Below are 18,748 nucleotides of genomic sequence, written 5' to 3'. Positions count from 1 at the left end.
ACCACTTCTTAAAACAACTAGGACAATAGGAACAATGTCTTTAAGTCTTAAAATAAGACAAATACCCACCTATTGTGTCCTAAGGAAAAGGGAGTTAGATTTGGAAAACCACCATTGGAGGCAAATTCTTCATACTCAGCTCAGAGGCTGATAATCAGGAGCTTTCCTAAAGCTGGACAGTAATGTGGTGATCACTTTGAGACCATCTACATGCAGATGGAGAAACCATGGAGTGAACCTGCTTCAGGTTCCATCTATGTAAGAGGGAGGGTAGAAACCTCAAGATCACCAAAGGAACCAAAACTGCCATCTGCAGGACCAAGTTCTCAGTGGCAACGTGGGAGGGCATAGTTTTACCAGAATGCCCTCTAACCAACAGGTACAAAACTAATACGAAAAATAATTTACCTTTTATCTTGTTTACCTCCCTAAGCCATCTTAAATCCTTTCTGAAATCAGGTGTACATAAATTAGGCAACTCAAAGTTGGTCACAGTGTTAAAACCAGACTAATGAGTGGGATCAGTGAAAATGGCTGAGTAAGAAACTCCAAAAGTCTATCTTTCAATAAAAGCACGGGGAAAAAACCTGGCAAAGCCATCAGACACAACTTCCTTGGGACCTTGGAAACTAACTAAAAGCTTGCAGCAATCAGAGGAACACTTAATCACGAGAAACTAGCTGAATCTTGGTAAGAAGAGTAAGCTCAATGGCATTTGACCCAATCCTGAACCCATGAGCCAGGATGGTGGCCTGGAGGATAACATTCTGTGATCCCAGCACAGGTATCTGGCAGGACATGGAGGAGTAGTAGGAGAAGAACAGACCTCATTTGCAAAGAATTTTGGTGGTTTGTTTTGACTTTTCTAGAAGACCAACTCAAAGTACTTGGCTTTACCTCAATTAACTCAGAATACTCCCAATGCTTAGGTGGCTACCGGTGGTGATGGTGGTAAGGGTGGGGGGTGGTTACTGAAAACATTAAGGGGCAAATTTATTAATCACCACTGCCTGGAGTAATCAGTACCATCTGAGGGAAACAACAGATTAACCAAAACCTCGAGAAAAAAAGCTGGGATAAAGGGCTCTGACTAGCTCCAATGTGTTTCTGGGAATCTACAAGGCTACACAAATGCCCAGGGCTGTGTGCATGCTCAGGAAAGACCTGAGAAGACCTTAAGCCTCTGGCTGACCTTCAGGTTCTGCACTGAGAAAGTGAATGGTAAGGAAGAGTTGTCAACTGCCCGGCTGTGTGTTGAAAACACTCACAAAGACTCCATCTGGGAGACAATTTTGGTTGTAGGCACTTAAGGAAATCTGTGTCTAATCATGAGCTGAATAGTACGCTAATGGAACAGGAGCTTCAATGACTACACATGATAAAGAATATAAACTTTACAATCTTAGCTCAATAATTCATTATATAGGAATGCCTGGGTGGCTCAGTTGGTTGGATGACTGCCTTTGGCTCAGGTCATGATCCCGGAGTTCGGAGATCAAGTCCCGCATCGGGCTCCCAGCTCCACGGGGAGTCTGCTTCTCCCTCTGACCTTCTCCCCGCTCATGCTCTCTCTCACTGTCTCTCAAATAAATAAATAAAATCTTAAAAAAAAATAATTCATTATACAAACAACAATTATAACAACAAATCCTGGGGAGGAGGGAGAATCTCATTTACAGACTTGCCACATTATAATATTAAAAATTTCCAATTAAAAAAAAATTATAAAGCATGCAAAGAAACATGGAAGTATGGCCCATACACAGGGGAAAAAGCAAGAAATAGAAACTGTCCAGGAGGAAACCCAGACACTGGACTTATTAAAACTTTAAATCAGCTATTTTACATGTATAAGGAAGCAATGTCTAAAGAATTAAAGAAGCCATCAGAACAATGGCCCAAAAAACAGAATATCAATAAAGATAAATTTTTCAAAGGAGCAAAGTAGAAACTCTGGAGCTGGAAAGTACAAAACTGAAATGAAAAACTCACAACAGGGGCTAAGTACAGAACTTAGCAGGCGGAAGAAAGAACTGGAGAACCTGAAGGTGAGTGAACTAAGTTTATCTAGTCTAAGTTACAGAAGGGAAAACAAAACAAAGAAAAATGAACAGAGCCTCAAAGACCCATGGGCATCATCAGTCACACCAACATATACGTTAGGGGAGTTCCAGAAAGGAGAGGAGGGAGAGAAAGGGTTGGAAAGAACATTTGAAGAAACGAGACAAAAAACTTCCCACGGTTGCTGAAAAATAATTAATTGATTGATTAATTAATTAATCTGCACATCCAGGAAGCTCAACACTATATAGGCTAAACTCAAAGAAATCCACAGTAATGTACATTATAATCAAACTGGAAAAACAAAGAGAAAATTCTGAAAGCCGCAATATACTCCATATATACAAGGATTTCCTTAATAAGAGTAAAGTTGGCATTTCATCAGAAGTCATGGAGGAACTGGGTGTGGTGCATATACAATGAATCTCAGAACACTGAAAAAAATTAAATTCAACAACAACAACAAAAAGAAGTCATGGAGGACAGAAGACAATGGCATAAAAAAAGACAATGGCGTGACATGTTCAGAGGACTGAATGAAAAAAAAATCAACTAAGAATCCTACATCTAGCAAAACTGATCTTCAAAAATGAAGAAGACTCTCAACAAAAAAAAAAAAATAGAAAACTGGGGCACCTGGGTGGCTCAGTGGTTCAAAGCATCTGCCTTCAGCTCAGGTCATGATCCCAGGGTCAGCAGGGAGCCTGCTCCACGCCCCCCCGCCGCCTGCCTCTCTGCCTACTTGTGATCTCTGTCAAATAAACAAATAAAATCTTAAAAAAAAAAAAATAGAAAACTGAATCCAAGAGTATATTAAAGGTATTACATACCATGACCTAGTGGGATTTATCCCAGGAAGGCAAGAGTGGTTCAGTGTAAGAAAATCAATCAATGTAACATACCACAATAATAGAACAAGGGAGAAAAAGATACAATTATCTCAATTGATGTAGAAAAAAAATAGTTGACAAAATCTAACACCCGTTCATTATAAAGACCCTCAGAGAACTAGGAATAAAAGGGAACAACCTCAACAAGATAAAGGATATCTATGAAAAGCTCACACTTAATGGCAAAAGACTGAAAGCTTTCGCCCTAAGATCAGCAAGAAAGGGAAGGATGTATGCTTTCACCACCGCTAGTCACCATTACACTGGAAGCTTTAGCCAGAGCAAGAAAAAGAAGTACAAAGCATCCAAATAAGAAAGAAGGGGGTAAAATTATTTCCATTTACAGATGACTCTGTCCTACATATAGAAAATCCCAAAGAATTCACAAGAAAAACTAGAGCTAATAAAGGAATTTATCAAAGTTTCAGGGCACAGGATTAACACAGAAACATCAGTTGTGTATCTACACAATAGTAATAAACAATCTAAAAAGGAAATTTAAAAAGCAATTCCATTTACAATAGCACTCAAAAGAATAAAATGCCCAGGAGTAAATTTAACCAAGGAGGTATAAGACTTGTTCACTGAAAACTACAAAACAGTTGGTGAGATTAAAGAAGACACAATTAAACAGCAAGACATTTGTTAGCTCCAAGCAAGTGGATGTACATGAACTAGCAGGCTGGATATTGTTATAATGGCAATATTACTTGTTGGTTAATTTATGTGTTAACATGACTGGACCATGGGGTGCCTAGATATTTGGTCAAACATTATTTCTAGGTGCTCCTGTAAGGGTGCTGGACGAGACTGACATACAGATTGGCAGGCTGAGTAAAGCACACTGTCCTCCCCAGTATGGTGGGCATCAGCCAATCAGTCAAAGGCCGGAACGGAACAAAAAGGTTGACTCACCTCCAAGCAAGGAGGATTCTATCTGACTGCCTTCAAACTGAGACATCGGCCTTTCTCCTCCCTCTGGATTTGAACTGAAATATCGGCTCTTTGAGCCTGCCGGCCTCTGGACAGGAATTACACCATTGGCTCTTACGGTTTCAGGCCTTCAGATTCAGGTTGGAACTAAGCCATTGGCTCTCCTGGTTCTCTAGCTTGCCAACTGACTCCCCAGATCTTGGGCCTTGCTTGTCTCCATACCAGTAAGAGCTAAATCCTTATAATAAACATAGTTTTTTACACACACGCACACAGACAGGTCTTGTTCCTCTGGAGAACCCTAATACTCTACCCAAAGTGATCTACCGGTGCAATGCAATCCCTATCAAAGCTCTAATGACCTTTCGTTGACAGAAATGAAAAATCTGATCCTTGAATTCATATGGAATTGCAAGGGACCACAAAGCGCCAAGACGACATTGAAAAACAAAAATGAAGTTGGAAGGCTCACACTTCTCAAACTTACTACTTCGCAACTACAGTAATCACAACAGTGTAATACTGGGCATGAGGAAAGACATATAGACCAACGAAATACAACTGAGAGTCCAGAAATAAACCCATACATCTATGGTTAAAAGAGTTTTCATAAGGATACCAAACCATTTAATAGCGGGGGGAAAAAAACCAAAACGGTCTCTGGGACACTGGGAAGGACAGGCAGAAGATGAACCGGAGCCTTATATCACTCCACGTACAAACTAGGGTCAAATGGGATCACCAACTGAAATGTAAGAGAAAAGAAGAAAACACTGGAGCAAATATTCATAACCTTGGGTTTGGCAAAGAATTCTTAGATATGACACCAAAAGCACAAGCAACAAAAGAAAAAATAGACAAACTGGACTCTACGAAATTCAAACTCCTCCGTGCACAGAAGGCTGCCATTGAGAATATGCAGCGACGGGTGTCTGGGGGGCTCAGTCGGCCAAGCAGCTGCCTTTGGCTCAGGTCATGATCTCTGGGTCCCGGGCACACACACCCAAAAGAACCGAAAACTCAAACACACGTACACAGGTGCTCATAGCAGCACTCTTCACAATACCCACAAGGTGGAAACAACCAAAATGTCCATCGACAGAGGAACAGGTAAACACAACGTGGGATCTCCACACAACAGGACATTACTCAGCCATACAAAGAAATGAAACAATGATACACCAACGATACAGGCGAAACCGTGGACAAACAGGAAAACATTACCTTCAACGAAAGGTAACAGAAACAAAAGGACACATACTGTGTGACCCATCTGTCAGAAACATATAGGTGAACATACAGAGACACAAAGCAGAATGGTCGCTGCCAGGGGTTGATGGAAAAATCAATGAGGACTAACTGCTTAATGGGTATGGGGTTTGCTTTTGGGGGAATGACAATGTTTTGGAACCACACATAGGTTGTGGTTATATAACACTGTGAATGTACTAAAAATGGCATGAATTGTTCACTTTAAAATGGTTAATTTTATGTTGTGTGAATTTTATGTCAATTAAAAAAATAATGTTTTAAAAAAACTGACCATCATGAGATATTACTTCACAGCCACTAGGATGACTATAATAAAAGAAAATGGAAAATTCCAAAGTGTTGGTGAGGAAAGAAAAGAAACTGGAACCCTCCTACATGACTGGAGGGAATGCAAAATGGTCTGGCCCTGTAGCAAATAGTCTGCCAGTTCCTCAAAAAGATAAACAGTTACCAGTTGACCCAGAAATTCTACTCCTATGTATATATCCAAGAGAATCGAAAACACATGTTTGCACCAAGACTTGAATGCGGATGCTCAAAGCAGCAATATTTATAATAAACAAAAAGTATTAATAGCCCCGGGGGGCCCAGAAAGAGATAACCAGATAAATAAAATGTGGTCTATTCACACAATATATTATTATTTCACTATAAAAAGGAACAAAATACTGAGACATGTTACAACATGAATGAACCTTAAAAACATTGTGCCTGGGTGGCTCAGTGGGTTGAGCCGCTGCCTTCGGCTCAGGTCGTGATCTCAGGGTCCTGGGATCGAGTCCCGCATTGGGCTCTCTGCTCGGCAGGGAGCCTGCTTCCCTCTCTCTCTCTCTCTCTGCCTGCCTCTCTATCTACTTGTGATCTCTATCAAATAAATAAATAAAATCTTTAAAAAAAAACCCAAAACATTGTGCTAAGTAAGAGAAGGCAGAAACAGAAGGCCACATGCCACATAATTCCATTTACATGAAATATCCAGAATAGGCAAATCCAGAGACAGAGGGGAGATTAGTGGTTACAGAGTTTCTTTTTGGGATGAATGAAAATATTGTGGAATTAGATAGTGTTGATATTTTAAAACATTGTGAATACACTAAAAACCAATGAACTATACTTTACATGGTTTAAATAAATTTTTTCTTACTAAAAAGCATAACATAGTATAATGTAATAACCACTCAACAACTTTAAGTATAAAAATAATAACAGCAGTAACAATGTAAAAAAAAAAAGGCTAGCACATTTGAACCTGATGTAATACAATTCCATATTTACAAATCCATATTTAGGATCCAAAGAATTTCATATCATTGTATGTATCTTAATAAAAAAATTAAAAGTTGTGGGGCCTCTGGGTGTCTTAGTCATTAAGCATCTGCCTTCAGCTCAGGTCATGAGGGAACCCTGCTTCTCCCTCTCTCACTCTCCCTGCTTGTATTCCCTCTCTTGCTGTCTCTATGTGTCATATAAATAAATAAAGTCTTCACTAAAAAAAAAAAAAAAATTTAAGGGCACCTGAGTGGCTCAGTGGGTTAAAGCCTCTGCCTTCCGCTCAGGTCATGATCTCAGGGTCCTGGAATCGAGTCCCGCATCGGGCACTCTGCTCAGCGGGGAGCCTGCTTCCTCCTCTCTCTCTGCCTACTTGTGATCTCTGTCAAATAAATAAGATCTTTAAAAAAAATTTTTTTTAATATTTTATTTATTTGACAGAGAGAAATCACAACTAAGCAGAGAGGCAGGCAGAGAGAGAGGAGGAAGTAGGCTCCCTGCGGAGCGGAGAGCCTGATGTGGGGCTCGATCCCAGGACCCCGGGATCACGACCTGAGCCGAAGGCAGAGGCTTTAACCCACTGAGCCACCCAGGCGCCCCAAAAATTTTTTTTAAAAAGTTTTAAGTTGAGGGGCCCCTGGGTGGCTCAGTCACTTAAGCGTCTGACTCCTGATTTTCAGTTCAGGTCATGATCTCAGGATCCTGGGATCAAGCCCCATGTTAAACCCTGAATTTGGCGCAGAGCCCGCTTGAGATTCTCTCTCTCCCTCTGCCCCTTCCCCTGCTCATGTGTGCTCTCTCTCTCTTTCCTCCAAATAAAACTTAGAAGAAAATTAAAAGTTGAGAGCGGTCAAGATATTAGAAGGCACCGAAAAACTAACTTGAGCTAATAGTGTTTTAAATCGAATAGAGAGAAATAAGGGGAAACAAGTGGCCAAAGGATGAGTGCCGGTGCCAACATGCCACGCCGACTGCACGTCCGTGCACATGGCACGTGGGCATCTGCTGGGGCCGGCCAGACAGGAACAGCAGTATCTGGTGTGAGTACGGTTACAAAAGCTGATACGGTGTTCATAGGCCCCAAATGAAAAACCACTGTAAAAAGAAAGTTCCTACAAACACATTTACTAAAAATGCTAAATTTTCCCGTGACGGCAGTTTCTAACCTGCAGCGGCATCTGGACACCAGGCTGCAGACAGGCCAAGCGTCCCACCGCAGGCTCCGCACACAGGCTGAGCACCAGAAGCAACAATGTTAGGAAAGTCACATCTTTGGAACTTTCCAAAATATGTGATCGTGAAAACCTCTGATTAGGTTTCTTGATTTAAATATATGTATCTTTATTTCATTTGCTTATACATGGGTATAAAAATAGTTAGATTTTAAAATTTAGATGTGACAATCATAGGTTAATTAAATCCTGTAATATTTACAATAACTGTGTTGAAAGATGATGCAAACTCAGTCCGATACATTAGAGGTGGTGGAGGAAGGGCGACCTGGGCACAAGCGGACTAGCGTCCGACAGGCCAGTCTGGGGAAGCAGCCCGGGGGTTACCACATCCGGGTGGACACGCGTGCGTCTGGTCAGCACGCCGGGCCACGCCAGTGATGAGAACCTGAGGCTACCGCCAGCACCTCATCTTTTCAACATCAAGTGTGGGAAGAGGATGTCTGCTTCCAAACCTGTCAGCAAAAATGTTCCGCTGAACAGAAACAAGAGATACCTGAAGCAAAGAGAGCACAACAGAGATTATAAGGTAGGGAAGGGATGTGACTAAGAAATGCACCAGGGGAGTCTGGGTCCTCTGGGAGCAGAAGAGGAGCCAAGAGCAGAAGCCACCGGGAAGCAGCCGCTCTGGAGGTGGTGGCCTGGGCCGGCTCCAAGCAGGGCCCGCCGGGGCGCCAGGCCTTCTTACCCCAGAACTCCCGCTCCGCCGTGTCCTCTGAGCCGAACCACTGCGCTACTACTACATTATTTACTTTTGCTGCATGTTTAGGCACGAATTTATTGTATTTTGAGGCCATGTGTTTATTCAAACGCAACATCTCTACTCGAGAGAACAAAACAGTCGTTTCACAGAATGTGGGTCTGCAGTCAGCTCGGCAGGAAGCCCCTCTCACCGCTGAGCCATCCCCAGACTTCGGGGCACAGCAAAGAGCTGGACTGGATTCCTCCGTCTTTCCTCTGTGTCTTCGTTGCTCCTAACGACTTCTCTTCCCTACTTGCGACTTAAGTTGAGCTACGTCCTACTTGGAGATTGGAAATTGGAACCCAAAGCACGTCTGCTGACAAAAGGGTGTTCCAAGTACTGGAAAGCCTGGGGAAAACCAAAAAAGGGAAGCAGCAGATAAACAAAGAAAATGGCTCCGGCCAGCAAGTAAGCACTAAACACAACGTGCATGGAGGAGAACGAGCTCGACATCGAGGCCAGCAGGGAAATGAAAAGTATCATCTAATAATGCCAATAAAAGGAGAAGAGAGAAAACCATACATAGACAGGTGTGCCCTGTCGATTAAAAAAAAAAAAAAGTTTTCTGGGAACCGTGTTTATGCAAACATTTCAGCACAGGCTCTTTTCACGATACCTGATTCCAAACGCTCTGCTGGGGGAGAGGGCCTGTAGCTGACACACGGGCCAAGTAAAGAAGAAACAAACAGGCAGATCATAATCATGTATAAAAAGCCCCACTTGAGAGAGAGAGAGAGAGAGAGAGACTAGGGGGAGGGGTGATGAGGACAGGACAGCCAGCCAGCCACAGGCTCACAGCTGGGAACCAGATTAAACCACAGCATAAAACTTGCTCTTAAATCCCTTGGGAAAACAAAGCTATGTGAGGCCCAGCACCGCCAGTATCCCCTGATTTAGGGATCCTTTAAAAGCACTGATTCAACCCCGACTGTGCGAAGAAGCTGTGCCTCTCCTGGCCCAGGGCCAGAGTCCTGCCATCTGGGAGGCAGAAGGGCTGAGGGCCAGGGCATCCGACAAGCCAGAAAGAGCCAAGTCTAGGTGGACGCGGCCCTGCGGCTGAGCCTGGACGAGGCTGAGGCAGCTGCACGCATGTGATAAGGTTCATTTCCTTGGAGCATCAACTTCACTTGAAAATATGAGTGAAAAACATAAAACATGGCCATATGAAGGACTAGATTACAATATTTAAGTCAACCTTGAGAATAAAGCGTGAGATTTCACAAGCACTGGCTCTTACGGAAATGCTGCCCCCAACCAATCTCTCGGGCAGACTCCCCAGTTCTGCTAGGGTTTAAAGGCAGGAGCTGATGTGGACCCTCCCCCCCCACCCCGCCCCGCCCCGCACACTCATGCTGACCAATCGCAAAGGCCTCACCCAGCAGACCTGTCCACAAGCCTCCTCTCTGAGCTCCCAGACCACCTGGCTCTGTCTGCCCTGCTACACGGGCCCTTGTATTTAATGTAGCCAACACGGAATCTGCCCTTCTCGGTGCTTCCCGTTCCTATCCAATGCATCCGTGCCTCCGTCCCAACAACCTGCTCCCGCCTCAGGGTCGCCGCAGCAGAACCATCTCCGCCTCCCTAATTCTGACCGAGACCTGCCGGCTTCAGCACTCCCATGCTCACGCCCCATCAGCACCACTTCTGTGGATACGGGGTGCACACTTGTTAAGATTCTAGTTTTTTTTTTTTTAAGTAATCTCCACACCAACACAGGGCTCACGATCAAGTGCCGCATGCTCCCGCGTGAGCCAGCCAGGCGCCCCGGATGCGCGCTCTGTTGCTAGGGAGATGCTCTCAGATTCAGTTTACTTATCTGCAGTCTTTCAGCTAAAATAACCCACCTTGAGCTTCTAGTCCAAACCTCACATTGTACACATCAGGAAAACCAGGCACAGACAGGCCGTGTGCTTGCAAGGCCCCCAAATTACTAAGAAATTGGCAGCTGACTAAAGGGCAAAACTGATAACACTCACACACAGGAGAAACACACACAGACTAAAGCCAACATATTTTGGAGAATAAGCTTTTTTCTGTCCTACATCCAGCTGATGGAGCACTACACAGCTGTGCAGAAGGGAGTGAGGGGGAGCCCTGCACATTCCGGTGTGGGCCTCGCGACCGGCTGTTTCTGCCCAGGAAACGACACGGAGGGAAGCCGTACCGCGGGCTACCCGTCTCTAAGAAAGAGGACTGTGTGCACATATAGACATTAAAAATCGGTATGTGACCTACAGAGGAAAGAAGAAACAGGGTATAAGGATTGGGAATGGAAGCCTGACTTCTGTAAATATTTAAATTAATTATTAAATTATTTCATTTTGATTTGGAAAAATGAAAATGTTTTATAACTTACAACGAAATTTTTTTTTTTTAAAGATTTTTATTTATTTGACAGACAGAGATCACAAGTAGGCAGAGAGGCAGGCAGAGAGAGAGAGAGAGAGGAGGAAGCAGGCTCCCCGCTAGCAGAGAGCCTGACACGGGACTCGATCCCAGGACCCCGAGATCATGACCTGAGCCGAAGGCAGCGGCTTTAACCCACTGAGCCACCCAGGCGCCCCTTACAACGAAATTTTAAAAGAAGCTATTCCTTCAACTTCAAATAAACAATGATTATGACTGTCTAAACAAATTGCTGGCACACTAAGGGGCTGGCCTGGTGACTTTAAAACTGAATTTGGCAGATTAGGTCTACATCTCTAGGGATACAGACTCTAAGGCAAAAAAAAAAACCAAAAACAAAACTGCAGAAAACTCCAAACTGTTTTCAGGAATCATACTATTGGTAATACATTGGTACTGTTTTCTAAAATGATCACATAGATTATATAGGATAAAACAAGTAATGATGCTAATGCTGTTAGGAACCAAGGTTTTCAGCATTAGAGAAAAGATACATCAATATAAACACAAAGAAGTAAAAACCAAATAAAATAATACTAAATTTGAAATAAACATCAGTATGAACTCATGTTATTTTCACTTAAAAAGCACATTTCCCAGGCTGTCCTTCCAAAAGACCTGGAAACAATAACCAGCCCTGTAGCAGGGAGTGTCCCCAGCACCCAGAGAGTGGTCTCAAGATGAGATTTTCTACAAAAGGGAACCAGAGCTGTTCAGAGAAAGAGGCAATGCCAGGTGTGAGGCAAACGGTTTAGCAGGAATCTGGAAGGCGTTACCGCAGCAGAGAAAGCAAGGGAAGGAAGAGTGCGGGGCCCGTGAAAGGACAGAGGAGCCCACTCAGCGAGGCGCCACTGGCCACGGTGGCTGGACGTGAGCATCTGTGAGAATCCTAACTGCAAAGGATTTAAACAGAGCCCAGAGATCTCTGTTCCTGAATTGGACACGCTACTCCAAACAGTCAAGGGTCACTCTGGGAGTGGCCGCAGAACCATCTCATCGTCTGGAGACCTGATAAAGAGAAAGAACAGCATTGATCCTCCCTTTTCTGTTTGAACTGTCCCTTAGGGTAACCAAATGCTTAGGGATGGTAAGTTTCTATCTATCCAAATATTTCAGCTACTCAAGGGCAAGTGAATGACCGAGCGCAAACAGCGTCATTTCATGACCTCCAGGGACTGCAGCTAGGCACTGAGCAGCACTGGCCCCCAGCCACGCAGACACGCTGGGGGCTCCACTGAAGGACGTGCGGTCCCAGGCTGGGCCGGGCCACAGCCACAGATCTACCTGCCACGTCACAGGAGATGCAGAGGACAGAAGACCACGCTCCGTGGAGAGGGCAAAAGTCAACACGGGGAAACCTCGGCCTATGAACACACAACGGAAGAAAAGGGATGGGGAGGGGCCTTTGGGGGATAGAAGAGACCCAAGGGGCACACGGCTTGCTGCCATCACTGCTCGAACCCCGCTCCACACAAACTAAAAAACTCAAGACAGCAGAGCAAAACTGAGTGGTCCTGTGGTTATGAGTGATTTTTTAAATAGTTTTCTTTATACTTAGAATTTATCAGAAATAGTTATATAGGGGCGCCTGGGTGGCTCAGTGGATTAAGCCTCTGCCTTCGGCTCAAGGTCATGGTCTCAGGGTCCTGGGATCGAGGCCCGCATCCCATCTGGCTCTCTGCTCAGCAGGGAGCCTGCTTCCCTCTCTCTTGGCCTATCTCTCTGCCTACTTGTGATCTCTGTCTCTGTCAAATAAAATTAGGGGAAAAAAAATTTTTAAAAAGCTGCAATCCGAGCTGGGAAGGCCTCCCTGCCCTCGGTGAGCATCCTGCTGCAGAGGACGGGCCAATGAGGCAGAAACCCCCAGCCCTGCCCCGGTGTCAAACACATTCATCCTTACTGGGCCATCAGGCGTAATGTCAATTATTCTCAAAGTGTGATGCTGGTTTAAAAAAATGAGGAATAAAAACAAGGTAAGACACACTGAAATACAGTGCCATGTGTGCGGCAGTTACTCAAATACGCCTGTCACAGAGGAAGCTGCTAAAGCCAAAAATGAGTAAGTTCAGGATGTTTCAATCACTTTATTTTTATGAAAAAGCAAACAAGTTCCAGCTGCAAAAAGAAATCTATACAAATTAAAATTTTCCAGTGACGTACCTGTGTGTCATATGCTGTGAGGAAGATACAGCAAAGTGCGGTCTGGGAGGAAGAGACTTCGGTGAGGAAAGAAGCAAAGCAGTGCCGATCTTACCCTTCTTCCAAGAGCGCGGTGGGGTCTCTCACCTGGGGAGTAATAATAATCCTTGGTCAACTCCATTGGGAACATTTTTAAACGTTTTAAAAATAGAATTTCAAAAATGTAAATTAAAAAAATGATCAAGAAAAAAGTTGAGGGGTGCCTAGGTGGCTCAGTTGGTTGGGCAACTGCCTTCGGCTCCGGTCATGATCCCGATCGAGTCCTGCATCGGGCTCCCAGCTCTATGGGGAGTCTGCTTCTCCCCTCTGACCTTCTCCTCTCATGCTCTCTCACTCTCTCTCTCAAATAAAAATTTTTAAAAATCTTAAAAAAAAAAAAAGGAAAGAAGTTTAAAGAGAACTTTTTGGGGCTCTTGGGTGGCTCAGTGGGTTAAGCCTCTGCCTTTGGCTGAGGTCATGATCTCAGGATCCTGGAATCGAGCCCCGCATCGGGCTCTCAGCTCAGCGGGGAGCCTGCTTCCCCCTCTCTCTGCCTACTTGTGACCTCTGTCAAATAAATAAATAAAATCTTAAAAAAAAAAAAAAAAGAAAGAAACCATTTTACCGCTCTATAGAAACATGTGTTTTGGATTTTCCACATTACAATTTATGTGGACACAAATTACAAAGTCTGGATATCTTCAGACTATTTTAATTTTAAAATAACTTTTATCATGAAATATTGCGCACACACATACACGAAGCACGGTCAACACCTATGCTCTGTACACAGACACTAGTCCAACAACCATCCAGGCCAAGGAAGGCACAAACACTGCTGAAACCCGGAAACGGCGGGGTGCCTCTCTCTGACCCCACCCCCCCTTCCCCGTGAGCAGCAACTACCCTAACCTTTACGGTTACCGCTTTCTTGCTTCCCTTTAGGTGTAGCATCTAGGCCCGCCACACTGATACAGCATATTTTTGCCAAAATCTGTAATTTATATACACAGAATTATATTGTATGTACTCTTCCTTCTTTTTTTTTTCCCCACTCCACCTCTGGGGTTGTACCTGGTGTTTATTTTCACTGCCGTGTAGCATGCCATTGTGTAAATATACACTAGTTTACTTATCCATTCCCCTGTCCCCTGGGTAGTTTCTGCCTTGGAGCAAAGACACACTACAAAGAGATCTTGGTGGTGCAGCCGTCTTAAGCCCCATAAGCATGTATTTCTCTGGTGTACAGACCTAGAAATGGGATACACCTTTGCTACATAAAGCCAAACTATTTCCCAAAGCAGTTGTAACAATTTATACTCCCACCAGAAGTGTATGAGAGTGTTTCTGGTGCTCAACTACTTCAACAAGACTTGTCCGGTTTTTTATTTGTTCTTTTTTTTTAAAGATTTTTTTATTTATTTGACAGAGATCACAAGTAGTCAGAGAGGCAGGCAGAGAGAGAGGAGGAAGCAGGGCCCCCGAGGAAAAGAGAGCCCCATGCGGGGCTCGATCCCAGGACCCTGGGATCATGACCCGAGCTGAAGGCAGAGGCCTTAACCCACCCAGCCACCCAGGCGCCCCAAGACTTGTCCAGTTTTTTAATTCTTGCTAACTGAATGGCTGTATAGTGGTACCCTAAGAATTCTTCACTACATCGAATTTTAAAATTATTTTGAATAGGGGCGCCTGGATGGCTCAGTCCATTAAGCATCTGATTCTTGATTTTGGTTCAAGTTATAATCCTACAATCGAGCTCTGCTTTGGGCTGTGTGCACGGTGTGTGCCCTGCTCAGGATTCTCGCTCTCCCTCCCCCCTGCTGCTCTCCCCTACTCTCTCTTTCTTTAGCTCTTAAAAAAAATTTTTTTTAACATTTAGATTTCTTACATTTGTAAAAATTTTACATCTGACAATTGCTGCAATGCATTTTTTTTTTTTTTTTTTTTAAGTAGGCTCCAAGGCCAGTGTGGAGCCCAAACATAGGGCTGGGACTCAGGGCCCTGAATCAACACCAGAGCTGAGGTCAAGAGTCAGACACCCCTGCCGCAATGCACATTTAATTTTGCAACAAGCTCCTTCCTGTTCATTTCTCCACCAGTTACTGGGCTACCACTTCTCATCAGGCTTAATGAACTCCCTCATCTCAGTCCACCAGCTTCCAGAGACGCTGACTTTGACCCCTAGGCACAGGCAGACGTGTGCAGTTCAGGCCTGGCCAGTGCAAGCCTCCTTCCTTACGCCATGGCCAGGGCTGGTTTCTGTGAACACACAGAGTCAAATTAATGAAGTCTTTTCTTCCTCCTCTGGGACTACAAGATTCTCTTTCCCAAAGAACTCAATCATGTGGAAAGCCATCTGCCAACTAGGACTACCTATCCTGGACTTAGTGTGAGCAAGAAAAGAACCTGTTTATGATAAGCTATTTATTTTGTCACAGGACCTAGAGTGGACCACTGTATTATGTGAAATGATACTCTGGTCCTGCTTTTTGCCTTAAAATATATTTTGACTAACACTACACATTCTTGTTCTTGGTGTTTGCATAGTTAATTTTTGTCATCATTTTACTTTCAACATTTCTGAATTCCTTTAGATGAATCTCTTGTAAACAGTATATAGTTAGATTTTTAAAAAATCTTATTAAAAAAAAATCTTGGTATCTTTGCCTTTAAATGGAAATTTACTCTATTCACCCTGGAAGCCATCCAGCATATATAGATTTCATACTGCGGGATGGGCTATCCGCCTTCTTCAGGAATGTTATCATCCTAACCCCCCCCTCTCTGTAATCTAGAAGCTGTTCTGTTTTTACTCTTTTAATGATTACTTTAGAAATTACAATGTGCGGATTCTTCTCACAGGCCTCTGTATCTTTACCCTTCTCCCAGACAGCAAGGACTTTAAAGTGTTAACTCCACTCATCATATTTCCAGCTCATGTCCCACCACTGTGTGTTTGCACATGGCCACGTACTTTTGTCACCATCAACACTTTACGTAACATTCAACCATTTTGGTTAGAGAGAGGATCCTTTCCTTTCTCCTACTGCCATATCACTCCAAGTGCCGTGCGGCTCTCAGGGCTAGTGTCAGGAAACTGGCTGCTGCTCCTGTGTAGGTAATCATGTGCTTCACCGCCCTGTGTTTGCGTGTGGATTTCTTTTTACTTAGGATATCTTGTCAGTCATTTGTTGAACGTCTTACCATTGTGGCTTGCCGCCTTTCAACTTTCTGGAAAGATTTCAGCCATTATCTTTTTAAGCACTGCTTCTGCCTGGCCCTCACCTCTCCTTCTAGAACAAATTATATGAGCCTCGGTCCCTACTTCCTGTGTCTCTTGCCTTCCCTTTGTGCTCCCTGCATTTCCGTCTCTGTGCTTTTCATTCTTCTGTGTTTGATCTATTATGCTGGTGGATTACATGGATTGATTTTCCAGTATTAAACCAATTTTTCATTCCTGAGATAAACCTCACTTGATCATTATGTAATATCCTTTTTATGCTTCTATACGGATTCTATCTGCTACCCTGTATGGGAGATGTCTGTAGGACAAACGCACTTGGTGGTTTTGCTTTACTGTAATGTTTTTGTCTTGTCTTCCTTTCAGTCCAGCGCTGGCTCCCAGAATGAGATAGGAAACATTCCTTCCGCTTCCATTTGCAGAACCCTGAGATCATGAATGGAGCCAAAGGCAGACTTTAACTGAATGAGTCCACTCAGGGGCCCCAAAGGATTTTGATTACCAATTCAATTTCTTTAGTAAATATAGAATAATGAAAGTTACATATTTCTTCTTAAGTTAGCATTGATGGTTTGTGTTTTTCAAAGAATGTTTTCGTTTTATTTAAGTTGTCAAATTTAGGGGCACCTGGGTGGCTCAGTCCTGCATCTGCTTTCAGCTCAGGTCATGATCCCAGGGTCTTGGGATCAAGCCGCACATCGGGCTCCTTGCTTGGCGGGAAGCCTGCTTTTCCCTCTCCTGCTCTCTCTGCTTATGTTCCCTATCTTGCTGTGTCTCTGTCAAACAAATAATAAAATTTTTTAAAAAGTCAAATTTATTGGTATAAAATTATTCACAATTTTACTCTTACTACTACTTTCAATGTCTTTAGGGTCTGTAGTGGTACCCTTTTTTACATCCCTGATATTGGCATTAATGTTTCCTTCTTCTCCCACCCATGACAGATTTTTGTGGATATGACAGCGATCTTTAACTTATCACAGTTGACCTGCAAATAATATTATGCTACTTTAAGTACAGGGATAACATATTTCCATTTCTCTCCTCCCATCCTTTGTGCTACTGTTTTCATTTATTTACCTCTACAAGTATTACAAGGCCCATCATATATTGTTACTTTTGCCTTTTTTTTTTTTTTTTTAAGATTTCACCTATTTATTTGACAGAGAGATCACAAGCAGGCAGAGCAGCAGGCAGAGAAAGGGAGAAGCAGGCTCCCTGCTGAGCAGGGAGCCCCATGCAGGGCTCGATCCCAGGACCCTGAGATCATGACCTGAGCCGAAGGCAGAGGCTTAACCCACTGAGCCACCCAAGCGCCCCAACAGCCTTTAAAAAAAAAAAGATATTTATTTATTCATTTGACAGAGAGACACTGAGAGAGGGAACACAAGCAGGGGGAGTGGGAGAGGGAGAACCAGGCTTCCTGCCGAGCAGAGAGCCTGATGCAGGGCTCTATCCAAGGACACTGGGATCATTCCCTGAGCGGAAGGTGGACACTTAACAACTGGGCCACAGAGGCATCCCTAAATAGACAATTTTTTAAAAAGGCAATTAAAAGTGAGAATATTTATCCATCTGTTGACCGTTTCAGGTTATTATTTTTACTCCTCTGTGTAAAAATTTCTATCTGATGGCCACCTGGGTTGCTCAGTGGGTTAAAGCCTCTGCCTCTGGCTCAGGTCATGATCTCAGGATCCTGGGATAGAGCCCCAAATCAGGCTCTCTGCTCAGCGTGGAGCCTGCTTCCTTCTCTCTCTCTCTCTGCCTGCCTCTCTGCCTACTTGTGATCTCTGTCAAATAAATAAAATCTTAAAAAAAAAAATTTCCATCTGATATTATTTCTTCTAACTAAACTTCCTTTAAAAATTTCATGTAGTGCAGGCCTGCTGGCAATAAATTGTCAGCTTTTCTTGGCCTAGAAATTGTGATTTCATTTTTATTTCTGAAAGGTATTTTCTCTGGGTACAAAATTCTAAACTAACAGATTTTTCTTTTGGTGCTTTAAACATGTCACTGTGTTGTCTTCTGGCTAGCACAAGCTCAGACCAGATGTCAGCTGTCATTTGTTTTTGTTCCTCTGTAATGTTTTTTCTTCTTACTTTTTCCCCCCCTCTTTAGCACTGGTTTTTCAGCAATATCATTATGCGGTACACATTGATATGGTTTTCTTTGTTTATTCTGTTTGGGGTTTTGAGCTCTGTGGTTTGTAATTTTCAGCAAATTTGGATATTTTTTTCAGCCATTATTTCTCCAAATGCTATCTGCATTCCCTCCTCATTCGGAACTCTAGTTACACGCATCTGAAAACAGCTGATTTTGTCTCACAGGTTCCTAAATGCTCTGTTCGTCTCTTCGGTCTTCTCTATTCTTTTTGCTGTGTTCTGGATCATTTCTTTGCCACATCTTGAAGTTCACGGACATATTCTTCTGTAGTACCAACCTGTTATTAATCTCTCTGTTACATTTTTCATTTCAGAAATTTTATTTTTCATCTAGAAGTTTTACTTCAGTTTTCTGTATTTTT

General features: G+C 43.4%; 1 protein-coding gene across 7 annotated transcripts in view; it reads right to left on the bottom strand.

The window, feature by feature from the left end:
• TRAF3 (TNF receptor associated factor 3) overlaps positions 1-18,748 on the bottom strand; it is a 114,090-nt gene that overhangs the window by 40,880 nt on the left and 54,462 nt on the right. For all 7 annotated transcript variants that reach the window (XM_046007425.1, XM_046007421.1, XM_046007420.1 and 4 more), the window contains one exon: positions 12,966-13,091. The gene's annotated coding sequence lies outside the window, so the exon portion shown is untranslated. The remainder of the gene's footprint in view (positions 1-12,965; positions 13,092-18,748) is intronic.

Source organism: Meles meles, chromosome 6 (assembly GCF_922984935.1).
Source record: "Meles meles chromosome 6, mMelMel3.1 paternal haplotype, whole genome shotgun sequence".
NCBI classification, from domain to species: Eukaryota; Metazoa; Chordata; class Mammalia; order Carnivora; family Mustelidae; genus Meles; species Meles meles.
This window is presented reverse-complemented; position numbering and strand designations above follow the sequence as displayed.